This window comes from Stegodyphus dumicola, chromosome 3 (assembly GCF_044657685.1).
Source record: "Stegodyphus dumicola isolate Sdum_Otavi_A_Nest chromosome 3, ASM4465768v1".
NCBI classification, from domain to species: domain Eukaryota; kingdom Metazoa; phylum Arthropoda; class Arachnida; order Araneae; family Eresidae; genus Stegodyphus; species Stegodyphus dumicola.
In genome coordinates, this window is record NC_140770.1 from 82,330,393 (window position 1) to 82,346,065 (window position 15,673).

A 15,673-nucleotide genomic window follows, 5' to 3' on the forward strand; every position below is an offset into this window, starting at 1 on the left:
GCCTGTGGTCTATACGGAACCATTTTGATATGGCGTATGCCAAGTCCATTGCATATGTTTTCAAATACTTGACTAATGAATTGTTTTCCGTTATCGCTAATGACTTTTATCGGTGCACCGTATTTTAAAATGTATCTGTGTAAGAATGCATCTGCGACTGTTTTGGCTGACGCGCGTTTAAGAGGAACAATTTCTATCCATTTTGAAAAATAATCTACTATTACTAAAAGAAAACGATTTTTATTTAACTCGCTCTGGGGGAAGGGACCAAGGAGATCTATTCCTAAAATTTCATTCGGAAATGTAGCGCGAATGCTATTTAAGTACCCGGCCGGGCTGTAATTAATATCATTTATTAACTGACATTGATTGCAGGACCTGACATACGCCGTTACTATTTTGTATAATTGCAGGAAATATACCGCCTCGCGTACCCTTTTTATAGTCTTTCTGACCCCGAGGTGGCCCGCTGTTTTTTTTTTTTTTTTCGTGCAACTCCCTCAAAATGCTTAATCGAAGCGAGGCTGGGATGACTGGCTTATACTCAAGATTTTCGTTTGTTGTTTTCGTATAGAATAATAAATTATCTATTATTTCATAGTTTTTTGCTCTATTTCTTATCGCATCGATATCTGTGTGCTCAAAGCTTTCGGGGTCTTTCAAATAAGCATAGATATTTCCAAATTCAGGATCAGCTTTCAGTTCAGTAATAACCGTATCTCTAGAATCTAAAATTTTTGAAGTCAACACAGCGCATTTAAGTTCATTTCCTTCGTCGTCCAGTTTTATACGAGAAAGTGCGTCAGCTACATTGTTTTCCTTACCCGGTTTATATTTTATTGTGATATTATATTCTTGGAGTTTTAAAGCCCATCTTATTAACCTGGGCGTTAGGTTTTTTCCCGAGTAAAGTCTACCAACAGCCGCATGATCCGAAAAGACTGTTACTGGCGATTTGCCGAAATAAACTCGAAATTTGTGTACAGCCATTAATACGGCTAATGTTTCTCTTTCTGTAGCTGTATAATTCCTTTGTGTCTGATTCAATGTTTTACTAAAAAATGCCAGCGGATGGTTATTTTGCATAAGAACCGCACCCACCGCATAGTCTGACGCATCTGCCGCAATTTCCAGGTTTTCGTCCCCCTCAGGGAATTTTAAAACAGGGGCATTAATAAGCGCTTCTTTTAATCTTTCAAAAGCTGTGTTAGCTTCCGCTGTCCACGTAAATTTACTCTTTTTTCTTTTGATTACTAAGAGTGGTTCAACAATATTAGCAAAATCTTTTATGAAAGATCGATAGTAAGAACATAATCCAAGGAAAGACGAAAGTTTCTTGGCGGTGTTGGGCGGTGGGAAATTCTTAATAGCTTTTATTTTTGAATCTTGCGTTTCTATACCCTTTTGCGAAATTTTATAACCGAGATATTTAAGTTCTTTAGTTGCGAACTTGCATTTTGAGGCGTTAATTGTAAGACCGGCCTCTTTTAATAATTTAAAAACTTGTTCGAGGTCATTAATGTGTTGTTCCAACGTACTACTCGTTATAATTATATCATCTAGATAAATTAAAGTTAATTTTCCTAGGACAGGCTTTAGAACAATGTCCATAGCTCTCTGGAATGTTGATGGGGCCCCACACAACCCAAAGGGCATGCGTAAAAATGCATAAGTGCCCGATTTTGTTATAAACGCGGTTTTGTGTATATCTTCGGGTCTCATAGCTATTTGATAGTAGCCAGACGTTAAGTCTAAAGTAGACATATATCTTGTCGATTTGATCTGTCTAATGATCTCGTCTATAACCGGCAAAGGGTAAACTGGAAATTTAGTGATACTATTTAGTTTTCTATAATCGATAGCAAACCTCCAAGCCCTTTTATCTGAAGGAGGAAACTCGTTCTTTTTCCTACATAGTACGACTGGACTCGCGTACTCACTATTTATGGGCGTTATTATTTTATTCTTTAACATCTCCTGAATATGTTCTTCGATGATTAAGTCTTTTTGTTTATCATAGCGATACGGTTTAGTCCTACAAGGTTTTTCGGCATTTAATTGAATCTTGTGAGTCACGATTTGACAGTTTCCTGGTTTTTCTGAAAACAAATGAGAAAAATTACTCACCACTTGCTGTATTGCTTTACTTTCCTGGTCATTCAAATGGCTAAGGTCCAATTCAGGTGTCTCCACAGGTTCCACCACCCTCTGGTCCATCTCCAGCACCACGGAACTATCTTGAAAATTTAATTTGGCCCTCGCGGCCCTTAAAAAGTCCATACCTAAAATAAGAGAGTGTTGCAGGTGTTTCACCACAAAAATTAATACTTTGAGATTTTCCTCTTTTACCTGTACGTTTAATGATACTTTCCCGATGCAGTGACATGTTTTTCCTTGCGCCGCTATAATTTCCGTATTTCTGGTTTTAAATAGTCTTATCCTATAAAAATTCTTTTTGAAGAGTTTTTCACTCATGAAATTTCCTTCTGCTCCTGTATCGATGAGGGCTTCTACTGGTACATCGCCAACCAGGACTTGTATAATTGGTAGCTGTGAGTTTTTTACGATGACTGTATTTAAATGTCTATTTGAGGGTTTTTTTAAAACTTCCGGGGTCTGGACCCTCCCTTTCACAGGCCCCTCTAGTCGTTTAAAGCTTTCCTTTCAATCTGTGTCTTCTGGGCACGCGGATGCTTATTTTCAAATTTTCTTTTTGGGCCTTGACCTTCGAGTTTCGATGCGTTAGCTTGATAGTTCTTTCCCCCATATGAGCGATTTCCATTTATGGTTTCCTCCTTCCTTCGGGTATGTTGAGAATATGTTTCCCCTCTCGCTTTTTCCGCTATTTTGCGAGTTTGAAACTTCACCGCCAATTCGAAAAGTTTCTGCAATGTGTTTAGGTTTCTAATTTCAAAGTAGTCTTGGACAGCGGGTAACAATCTTGGTAATATTATTTCAATAATCTCCGCATCGGGTTTTTTCCCATACAGCATATCCGTTAGCTTGATTTTTCGTAAAATAAAGTCCGTCAACTCTGCTGTATCCCGTTGATAGAAACTATATACCTCGGCTTCCAGCCGTGCGCGATCTTTCACTATAGGGAAGGCCTTTACTAACGACTTTTTGAAATTTTCAAATGTATACGTCGGGCTTCCAAATTCACCTAGAAGAAATTTGCCTATATTTTTCCACCATAGCGCGGCCTGTCCTCTTAGTGCTGATGTGGCGATGGCAACTTTTTGTCTTTCAGGCACAGGGTAGAGCTGAAAGTGGTTTTCTATACCTTCTAAAAATACGGACACCGAATTTTTTCCGTCGAAATAGACGTTTGGCTTGATTGATGCTCTCAAAGTCTGGACCAGGTATCCAAATCCTTCTAACTGCGTTGTCATTTCTTGGTGTTGTCCAGCGGCTTCCATCCAGTTTTCGGCCATTTCAGTTCGATAAGTGTTCGGGCGCCAATATAACGTTGCGCGCCTCCAACTTGCACGCAACCAAGAGGTGACTGTGAAAACTTGTATAAAAGATAGAAGCTTGTGAAGGGTTTAAGTCCCTTTTTATTCAACGTAATAAATTACAATTGCGTTCTCTTGACGCTTACAGACGGTGCCAACTTGGCAGTCAAATAAAAATAATAACCTGAAAAGAAAATAAAGACAAGATTCTAACTACGAGGCTCTCTAAAATAACTAACTCACCGCGTTTTACAATACCGCTGCTAATTCAGCAGACTTGAAGCTCACTGGAACGATGACCACTACTTCCCGCCAAGCACCTAGGCCGCAACGCGGGGTTCTTCAATTCTCGCTAACTACCTCCGCGCTCGCTAAGTAAGAGAATCTCTCACACCGAACTTGTTTCCTTCTATTTAAATCAGAATACTTCCGCTGATAATTTGAATCCTTGCGCGTTCTACTCAAATTTACATATTCTGGCATTGGCAGTTCCAGGGGAAAGTAAGGCTTGACAGGAAAGATAGTTTAAACTTAAAATAAATGTTAGTTAAAATAAATATAAACCCTACAAAGTAATTTTTTTTAATATCTATAAATTTAATCTAATGTTTTAAACATTATTTATGGCTGTTAAATATTAAAATGCAATTTAATTTTGCATTTTTTAATATGATTTTATTATGAATGATTATTTAAATAATTTTAATGTAATTAGATCTCTGATTGGTTACTGAATATTTGTGCATTACCGCGCCATTTTAAAATTTTATTATTCATCTCTTCGAATTCCCCAGATTTCAAAGCGAACGGATGTGTACGTTTCAAATATGAATGTTGTTATTGGTAATTAGCAAGAATTATTGGTATCGGAATAAAAAAATTGCCGTTTGAGACCTTATTTTGGTCAACCTGGCTTTCCTAATCAAAGATTTATTTATTCTTACAAGGGTCAGAGGATATTTATTTTAAATTTTTGGAGGAAACCTTGCTAATTGCTTCTTCGATGAATTGCGATAGACATAGATCACAGATGAAGATCTTTTTTTTTTCTGATACTTATCAATATACAACAGGTAAAATACTTAAAAAAAAGTAAGTACATATTTTTCTTTTACTTTATAATTGTATACTTCAATTTTTATTAAAAAATTAATACACTGTTTTCAAAAATTCCTGAGATATTTATTGCCACGTATGTTTTAATGTTAAATAATTATATCCTATAAAACTTATTTTTAAAGGATTTGAATTTAATTAATTGAAAAATTTTAATTCTTTTAAATGTTGGTATGATATTTTTAATTCAATATTCAATTTAAATAATATTTTATTCCAATTAAATGTTGGCGCAATGTTTTTATAGCGGTGTTTTTATTCTATTATATGAAAGTAATCATTTAACCTTACTTTAGCATTTTATACTCTTAGTATATGTATTTATTTACATTTGCCAGCCATCTTAAAAAACAACGTTTTCAGCAAAAAATTAATCCATTATTTTTAACGATATTTATTTTTTTTAAAGTTTCGAATAATTTACTATTCGTGAAATACGTAAAAACGGCGTATTTCAAGATGACTGACGACTGTAAAAACCGCGCCAACAATTGCGCCAATGTAAATCGCCAAAAATCCGTGCAACCGTCTACCAAAGTAGTACCAAAATATCATTAATTATACTTTGCTTTTCAGAATTTTTAGTTTTTTGTATTCTTTTATGTTATTTATTGCTCATTTCACTGTCTTTAAGATATTGAAAAGTCTTGAGTAATTTTTTTAGGAAACAAAGTTCTTAACCTCCTTTATACCATTTGAGTTCTTAAGATTTTGCAAAGGGAGATTGGTTAATTTATTTATTAGGATAATTAATATTTGTATTAAAGGATATTGCTTATTTCATTGTAATTTTGTTATACGTAATAACTTTTTTTTAATGAAGTTGTTCTGCAGAGTAAAATTCTACGCAATTTTTAAATTTAACATTTGGTGTTCCCTTCGGCCATTTTTCCGGTACATTTAAAAGCCAGACGAAGGCTGGCAGCGAAGCTGCTAGTTATTTCATAAAATTAGTTTTAACGTTTTGTTAATATTCATATCTATATTTCTTTTGCGCTGCAGTTAGTTATTCATATATCCATATTTCTTTTATGCTGAATAGCAACGAGTGATGACTCATGATTACTTTGGTTTTCGAACGTTGTTATTCTAGTAGCAGCTCATTTTAATAGCTGAAAAATAAAAAACAATAAACTAATAATAGTTCTTTGTAATTTTTGCTGTTCCTAATCATAATTTAGTTTGAAAATCAGTAGACAAGGCTACATCTTCGTGGCCCGGACTTGATGCTGTTATTCTAGTCAGCTCATTTTGACAGCTGAAAAGTAAAAAGCAATAAACTTAGCTATTGTTTTGGTAATCTTTGCTGCTCCTAATCATAATTTAGTTTGACCTGTTGTAAATTAATTACGCATTTGAGAAAAATATAAAATGTTTTTTCTAACTCATTACTGGTAACCTTAGAAATGCCAAGGCGCAACCGCGTCAACCATGTTAATCACATGAAATGATTATATCGCATGATCCTCTTGTTTTTTATTCTTATTAAGCTTCTGTATGTGCTTGTATGCAACTTTAATGTATCTGACGCTTTTTATATTACGTATATTTTTATATTACTGGAGGGATGTACCCATTAATAAAGGATGTAGATTTAAACACTAATACCAAATTTATTCTACTATAACTTTGGTATTAGTGTTTAAATCTACATCCTTTATTAATGGGTACATCCCTCTAGTTTTGGAGCCTGATAGTTGTAAATCCCGAAACTAAAACTGTGCATATAATATATAAACTATCTGAAACTTCTAAATAAGAATTAATAATGGCGCAGTCAAGTCTTAAATATTGCATGCAAATAACGAAACTGAATTCCGAAAATTATGCTAATTGAAAATTCAGGATTCAAATGCTTTTAATGCGTAATGGGTTAGATGATCTTCACCTTTTAAACCTGATGATGGATTTTTAAAAGAGGGATAAACATGCACGAGCTATATTAAATTATGTATGCATTGACGACTCTCAGATTATTCATCTTAGAGATGAAACGACTCCTCTCGGTACATGGCAGAAATTAAAGTTAGTTCACGGGGGCTCCAATTTGAGCAGCAAATTATATCTACTGAAATTATATTCAATAAAAATGGCTGAACACGGTGATATGATCGGACGATATGCGTTAAGAAAATTGCTAGTAAGGGATATTCTGTTACTTTTGAAAAAGAAAAATGTTATGTCAAAAAGGACAGCCAAATAATAATGTGCGCATATTCTGACGATAATAGTTTATATAAAATTGGTTTAATCAGAAATCCAGAAAGCGCTAATTTTGCAGTTGAATGTAAAAATAAAACTGTATACAAGTATGGCATTTTAGGTTAGATCATCAAAGTTATGATGCAATCAGACAATTAGTAAGAGAAAATCTCCAAGAAAGAATAAAATTAGATAATTGCACTCATAATAATAGCTGTTCAGAATGCATAAGGAACAAAATGCAGCAAATTTCTTATCCAAAAGCTGCTGGCGTTCGCGCAAGAAAACCGCAGGAACTTATACATAGTGACATTTGTGGACCTATGCCTACCCCAAGTATTGGTGGAAAACTTTATTACGTAACCTCTATTGATGACTTCACTAGATACATTGTCATCTATTTGCTTGCGAAAAAGAATGAAGTTCTTAGTAAATTAAGGGACTTTGTCGGTATAACAAGAAATGGTACTTTTCCGTTTCGCCGGCGCAAATCTCGCCAAGCAGACTTTATTGGCGACAACATACAGTATACACATAAAAAATATTTAAAAAATGTTAGTTCTAAGAATTCTTTTTTTGAAGGCATAAACATTTTAATATCGCTTAAAATTTTATAAAAAGCCAATAAATAAAGACAATAAATTTGTAAAAAGACATTAATTTAAGAATTTACTATGTTTCATGGTTCAACATCCTGATTCGCCGGTTCATATCACGTGACCCCAAGCGATCTCATCCCATGTAAACTACTCTACAAAAATCTAATGCTCTCAGTAATCATCTACATTAATTTCAAGTTAAATCTTAATTTGGAACACAAGTTTAAAGGCAAGAAATATTTCAATTCGTACGAATAGCTTACTCAGAAATTATGTAAAACTGCAGTGCTTTACTTCGCTAATGCATTCTCATTAGAATTGATGAATTTAACCCTTGACTTTACCTTTTCTATATTTTCGGCTTAGGGTAAACGCTGTGATTGCATTCTAATTGACTTATTACCGAAAATGGCCTTAGACATAAAACTGAATTATCTGATAAAAATTCTATGTAATTATATGCCAGTATTGAAAGAAACAATCAATCTGATAAGAAAAAGCTGCCACTTGCTTTGAAAATGAGGCGTAAAAGGTTACCAGCGAGAATATTCCGTTTGGCATCGGTTGTACCATTATTGGCGACTTTATCGCTTGCGCCGGCAAAACGGAAAAGTACCCAAGAAATAAATTTGGAGGAACAGTGCAGACTTTTCGAACCGATAACGGCGGTGAATATACCAGCAAGGAAATAGAGACATTTCTATCAGATAGCATCAACTAACAGTTCCATTTTTACCTCCTCGGAACGGTGTGCGCGAAAGAAAAAATAGAAGCCTTACTGAGATGACCAGATGCTTGCTGTCCCAAGACCGACTTTCAAACAAATTCTGGGGTGAAGCTGTCAACACAGCAAATTATGTCCAGAACCGCCTTCCAAACAGAGTTTCTGATAAGACTCCCTATGAATTATGGAGCGAAAGAACACTCATATCAAACAATTTGGTCGCACAGCCTATGCATATGTACAAAAGGAAAACCGTAAAAAATTAGACCAGAAAGTGATTGAAGGAATTTTTGTCAGTTACGATCAACGATCAAAGAGGTACAGAATCTACACAGCTGAAAACCATATAATTATCAAAAGAAGCGTAAATTTTGTCGAAGAATTAACAGCGAATAAAAATATTGAAATTTCTTTCCATCCAAATGCTGAAGACTTTGAAAATGACGAAGGAGCTGAAGAAAAACACAAAATTATACCCAAAGAAGAGCCAAGACGACCAGAAAGGTAAACGAAGGGAATGCCACCAGAAGGTTTAGGATTTTTAGCAAACCCAATCAAAACCATACCCGAGAATTTTAAAGACTTAGATAAATTGAATTCCGAAGAAAAGGAAAAGTGATTGGTTACTCGAAGAAAAGACAAAGAAATCAATTTCTTATCCCGAAATACATCTTGGGAACTAGTTGAGCTTCCTGTACGAAAGAAATCTATTGGCTGTCGATGGATTTTCAATCTGAAAGAATACGAAGATGGCACAGTCATTCGTTACAAGGCGCGACTAGTTGCTAAAGGTTACAGTAAAAAATTTGGAGCTGACTACGATCACGCCTTTGCACCAGTAGTTCGGCATACAACTATCAGAAATTTTCTTGTTGTCGAAGCATATGGTAAAATACATGTGAGGCATGTAGATGTCACTACAGAATTTCTACAGGGAAATTTAGAAGAAGAAATATACATGGGACAGCCAGAAGGCACAGTTTAATGAGGACAAGAAGAAAAAAAGCTCTATGGATTAAATCAAGCTGCTAGAGCATGGAATAAAAAAGTGTTAAAGAACAGTAACTTTTCCTAGAGTACGACAGACCCATGTTTGTTTCTAAGGAAAGATTAAAATGACACGATTATGATTATTGTCTTCGCCGAAGATATCCTTATAGCATGCAAAAGCGAAGAAAAAATCAAAAGGATAATCAAATCTCTCAATGAATTTTTCGAAGCAAAAGAAACTGCTTAGGAATCAACATCAAAAGAGATAAAAACAAATTTTTATTGAGTCAAAAATCAAAATTAGAAAAATTGAAAAAGATATTTTTTCCAGACATCCACAAACCATCTAACATACCAATGGATACTTCTTATCCAAAGGAAGAGGAAGCCTCTCCACCAGTGTACAATACCAAGTACAGGCAAGCCATTGGCGCCTTGTTATACACAGCCACTCTAACCAGACCGGACATTACCCTAGCAGTGAATCTATTAATCAGGAAAAATGAATCTCCAAAGGAGAAGGACTGGAGAGTAGTTATAAAAGTAATTCAATACCTGAGCTCTACAAAAGACCATTTGCCTCAAAATTGACTCCGACAACCCACTAACACTTTCCTGTTATATGAATGCTGACTATGAATCTGATTTAACAATTAGACGATCAATCGGTTGAAATTTATTTTTCTTAGGAAAGAGCTCAATATTTTAGTCTGCAAAGAGACAAAATTGTGTTTCCTTATCATCTACCGAATCCGAGCTTATTTCTGCAGCTACTGCTGCTCAAGAGCTCAAATGGTTATTAGATCTCCTTAAAGATTTTTTGGAATATCTCAAAAACTACCCATTAAGTTTTTTGAGGACAATAAGTCCACCATAGCTCTTATAAAACAGGGGGAAATGAACACCAAGCTAAAGAATATTAATGTTAAATATTTGTTTTTAGGAGAAATGGAAGAGAATATAATAATCGAGATAACATACTGCAATACAAATTCCACGATTGTAGATATTTTCACTAAGCCATCGCCCAAACCAAAATTTCTGAAATCAAGAATAAGTGAGCTAAATCTATTTCCAACATTTCCCAAATGCATGATTAAAGGTGGGACTGTCGTAAATTAATCAGGTATTTGAGAAGAAAAATATAAAATGTTTTTTATAACTCACTTCTGGTAACCTTAAAAATGCCAAAGGGCAACCACGTCAATCACAGGAAATTATTACATCCCGTGATTTTCTTGTTCTTTATTCTTATTAAGCTTCTGTATGTGCTTGTATGCAACTTTAATGTATCTTTCGCTTTTTATAGTACTTTAGTTAAAGTACAATAAATATGTTAGTAGTGTTTAAACCTGTATCCTTTATTAATGGATATATCCCTATAGTTTCGAAGACTTAACTGCGCTGCTGGGCCCACATAAGATTAGCTGAATTTTGCTATCTTTATTCTTCATGAACATCAGTGACCAAGGCTACAAGACGGTCACGGAATGTATTTTCTTTCTGATTTGAAAAAAACCTAAAGACCCCCTACGGAAATCCTCTTTTACTCTCTGGTATTACACATACTGTTCATGGCAACGACAGATGGAGCAACAAATTAATGACACAGTTTCTGCAATCACCAAAGAAGTTGATAGTTTAAAGAAATTCGTAGCGACGGCAGGGAGAAATTCTGTTGGTTTTAAATTTTTACACATGCCTGCTCGTCCCTCTCTGAAATTATCCACATATGGTAGAAATACCTCTTGGCAAGTATATAAGACACAATTTTTCTATAGTGGCGGAAGCGAAGGGATGGGATCCCCAAGCTAAGGCCTTGTGATGCGGTGTTAATGCTTCAACGGTGTGGTGTTGAACTCCAATGAAAACTCTAATGAGGGAACACCGCATGAAAATTTTATTGAAAGCCCAAAAAATGGCTACATACAATCAACAAGAGAAATACCTATCTTTTTTCCCAAACAAATTCCAATATCTCTACAAATTACGTGCGAGAGTAATACGTGGCTCTCGAGTCTGCATTTGAAACAATGCCAACATATTAACATTATTTTTAAAACAATTAATTCAACTTAAAAACTATTGAAAACGTATTCGGAAGTTAAATAATAATAATATTCATTTTATGCTCTCAAGACATCCTTTTCCATATTAATCTTCAGTTTCTTCTTCCTTTATGAGACCTTATCACAGCCTGTTATCTCGCCTCTTCTCTGAGAGAAAATGCAAGGATATCCTTCAGACCCTTCCCGAAAACCAAAGGATAATGTCGAAGATCTATCCGGTGCGTTGGAGCTGCGCTTTTGAGAGAAATGTTTAAAAGACTTCAATTAGCAGGCTTCAATTAAAATCCCGTCAACAGATGCCCACGAAAACACACCAGGAGCTCGCCACGTGTGTTGAAAGGCTGTCTCATCTCACTTTTTTGAAGTGCCCGAGAGAAACAAGAGAAATCCTCTCCCTGCAGTACTTCTTCGACGGCATCCGGGATCCTGAAATATAGAAAGCTCTATGAAGCTCAAAGTTGCTGAAGTCTAGTCAGTTCATCTACTGGAACAGTGGATGAACTGACTGCTCGTCTGAACGATTTAACCAGACAAGTCACGCATTGATATAGAATAGAGTAACAACAAACCAACTATAAAGTGTTCGATCTGTGGTGCTAAAGGCCACGTACGAAGGAACTGCAGAACACCCCAGGGCACGGAAAATAAGATAGACGGTTTAAACAGACACAAGTCAATGCCTTGATACAGATAGGAGTGATAAGAAACCATCCCTAAAGTGCTGAAACTGTGGTGATGAAGACCACGTGAAAAGGAACTGTAGAACATCCCAGGGCACGGAAAATAAGACCATTTCCCAGCAACGACCCAGGAAAAAAATTAATGGCCATATCGCGAAACGAAGTTTGGAGGCTAATGAAAAGCCCCATTTTAAAGCACCTCACATTTCTGAGGCAAGCATTAATGGACTCTTCATCATGGGCCATATCAGTAGAGTTCCTTGCAATATTGTCATCGATATAGGAGCGAATGTTTCCATCATTCGGAAAGACAGCTCCGCAGTTTAAAGATTAACTCAATTGGACGCAATACGGTGTTACCCTCCAGACTGCGTCTGATGTTCAAATCGAAATAGATGGGAGGCAAAAGTAAACTGTCACCGGTGTATGAGGCAGATATTACAGATCCTTATATACTCGGATTGGGCTTTCTAAGAAAATATAATTTTTCATTGGAGTTTAGAAATAAAAAACAGCATTCATTCTCTCAGGACATAACTATCCATCATCAAAAGGCCTCCTCACAACGCCGACGCTTTGTCAGGAAGACCCTGTTCAGAGAGTTGCCGACATTGTACCAAGGTCGAAGAAAAACTCGAGCTGCTGTATCCGCTCGCACGAGAAGTTACCATTTTAACATTAGCTGATTGAGATCAGTGGAGTGATGACGAAGCCAGGATAGACCAGCTGGAAGCCGGCGATATTAAACCCATAATTGACTTAAGTAAGTCTTCAAACAAAAATACCTACCTGGCGGGACATTTCGATCTGTAGTCATACGACCAGTGGCATAACTAGAACTCTTGAGCTCCTATGCAAAAACTTTCCTGGGCCTCTTTTCCAATAAATTTAATGTGCTTAAAAATAAAAAATTTTTTTAAAAAACCTGCAAAAAGTTTTTAAAAAAATCAAGGATTCCAGGAGCCAATGTTTTCATGATGATTTTTATCACATCTGGATTAATTGTTAAAAAATAAAAGCATGTTCTTAGGGAACCAGTTGAAAGGTACGTAACATGAAGAAAGAATAAAAAGGAAAATAATTTTCCTTGACCAACTGGTGAAATGAAAATTTGCTTTAGTCTGGGTATTTGACGTCAGATGATTTTAATTCAGTTACTTAAGACTTTTTGTGCGAGTGCGAGAGACAAATTTTTCTCTCCTTTCACTGAGATGCATACTGATAATAAATGAATAAGTCTATATAAAAAAAAGAACATGACGACGTATAGCATTAAGAAAAGGAAGAAAGCCTAGATTTGAGGAGATTCTTATATAAAATCCAAGAAGTTTTACATACTAATGTTTTAAATTTTTATATAAAATCTGCGCCTATCTAAGTTTTTTCGCTTAAGTTAACAAACTTATAAATAATTAGTTATATTATAAGCTGACAGACAAGATAATTGATAAACGTATAGAAAAGCTATTACATCAATGTATAGTAGTACTCTGTGATTTACTCAGCTTACGAACATGATTTATGCAATAATATACAAGTAATAAATAAGAACTTTTATAATGTAAATGATACATTTGTTAAATATAAAACATACTTATCATAAACTTCATAAAGAAAACTATTTTAACATACAATTTTTGTAGAAAATATGTATGGTAAAGTTTTTTATGTCTTTTTAAAAAACCTTTTGGTACATTAAGCTACTTGAATACATGATTTTTATAAAAAAAATATGAATGTTAAAATTTTTTACTGTTTCATTTTAATTTTCCTCAGTCCGTACTGCACTTCTTCTCTAATGTTTTCCTTCCTCAATAAGTGAAATGATAACATTGGTGGCCAAAATTCATAATAAAGAAAAAAATCCTTCTTTTAAAATTTGCGTCTCCTAACCTTCATTTCTGCAAAATTATTTATCAATACGAAGGACGTCCATTTTCTCAGCCATCTGAGCTTCAACGCTCAATAGTGAAAGGTTTGACAACCGATCTTGTGTCATACTGTTTCTTATATATGTTTCTTAAATATGTCTAATATCTTCTTAAATTAGTTTCAGTAGTGAAAATGACCTCTCACTCGTAGCTGTGGTTACAGGTAATGATAAATAACTGCTTGTCATGTCATAATATTTTACCATTGCTAATTTAGCTAATTCCTTAAAGTATTTCAAATTTTGGATTTTTGTTCTGAAAGTATATATAAATAATAAAAGTTGTACTTCCAGTGCAAGTCTTCTTTATATGTTTTTTGTATTTTTGAAACATTATTAATAATTTCCGTATTTGTTAACAATGAAAGTGTTTTAGGTTTTTTTTATTTCTCAAATTTAGTTTCCATGCCCCATTTATTTGCAATAAACTCAGCTTCTTTCATAATGTCTTCAAACTTGATTCTCATATCTTGCATATTAATAGAAACGCTTTTTAGATGTTGATGAGCTCCATTCAAGTCGATTGATTTTCGATTGTCAAGCCGATTGATTGGTTGATCGATCCTTCATGGAAACGTAGATTATATTTATATTTCATATTTATCATAAAAATATTTCATGTTAATATAGCAATACGTTATTAATATTAGAAGACATTTGCATTGTTAATGGTGATAATTTTTGATTTTTCAGATAAATGGATTAAAAAATTAGCTGAATTGAATTTTTAGCAAATTTTAAATTATAAGAATTTAGTTTATGATTAATTTAGATATTGCAAATCAATAACTTACTTTTATACTGAAGAATTATATTTGAGATCACTTTGAAATTTAATTTTAAAGGAAAAACTTCTGTTCGTTCGTTTTACCATCGTTTTTTACATTGTGAGAACTATACATTCAAACATGCAGATTCTTCCTTATTTAATTTCTTTAAAAATAATACAGGGTGAAGTTATTTGGTGGCAACAATTTGAAAAGTTATACGCCGTTTATAGCGAACCAACGAAATACATGTTATATTAAATTCTAAGAATCATTCACATTAATGAATTCAATTTCAAATTGAATATTATGACTGATTTTTGCACTTGCGTTTAATGGAAAAGCTAGTTAAGAGATTCAATATATGAACAAAATTAAACGCTACCGGAATGACATATCATGAAAATTACGAACTGCAAATAATATACCCCGATTTCTCTTAACTTGCAAAGTTCATTGCAAAGTACCAGAATCCTGCCTAGATACTTCTTTGATTTATACTTAGAAAATATGTCTACTGATTATTCGATCATAATACGAATTATACAGAAATAAATTAATATATAAAATAAGTACTTTATAATAAATAGTTACAATTAATTTCCACTTCCACCGCTTTTTGATTTGGGATTACAAAAAGAGAAACCTTTCCTTTAGAGGGTCGCCTTTAATAATTTTCAAGTTTGAAACTAGGAATACAAGGAAACATTTCCTTTTTACCTCTCACTTCTATCCCTAAATTGGAGTAGGTAATGAAGTTTTTATTTCATAGTCGAATGCTGGAATTATAACTTTTGCAAACTCTTGAATTTAGCTGTTTCAGGTGCTTCCGAGGGGCCTCCTATCTGCGTCATACAGAGAATTGCGTTACTGTACCATATAGGTAGGGGACCCTTAAAAATTTAAAAGAAAACGAATTCTATTATCTACATATACTTAAAGATTCTAAAGTTAAAAGTAAATTGGAGTCAAATCAAAGCCATTCCTCAACTATATTAATATTAACAATCGTGTAAAAGAGGTTTAACACAAAATCAAAACATATCAAATTAAAATAAGAATTTATAGTAGTACAAATTCTAAAAATAAAAATGAAAAGCAAAAGGGAAAAAATACAAGATTAAAAAATATAAAAATAATA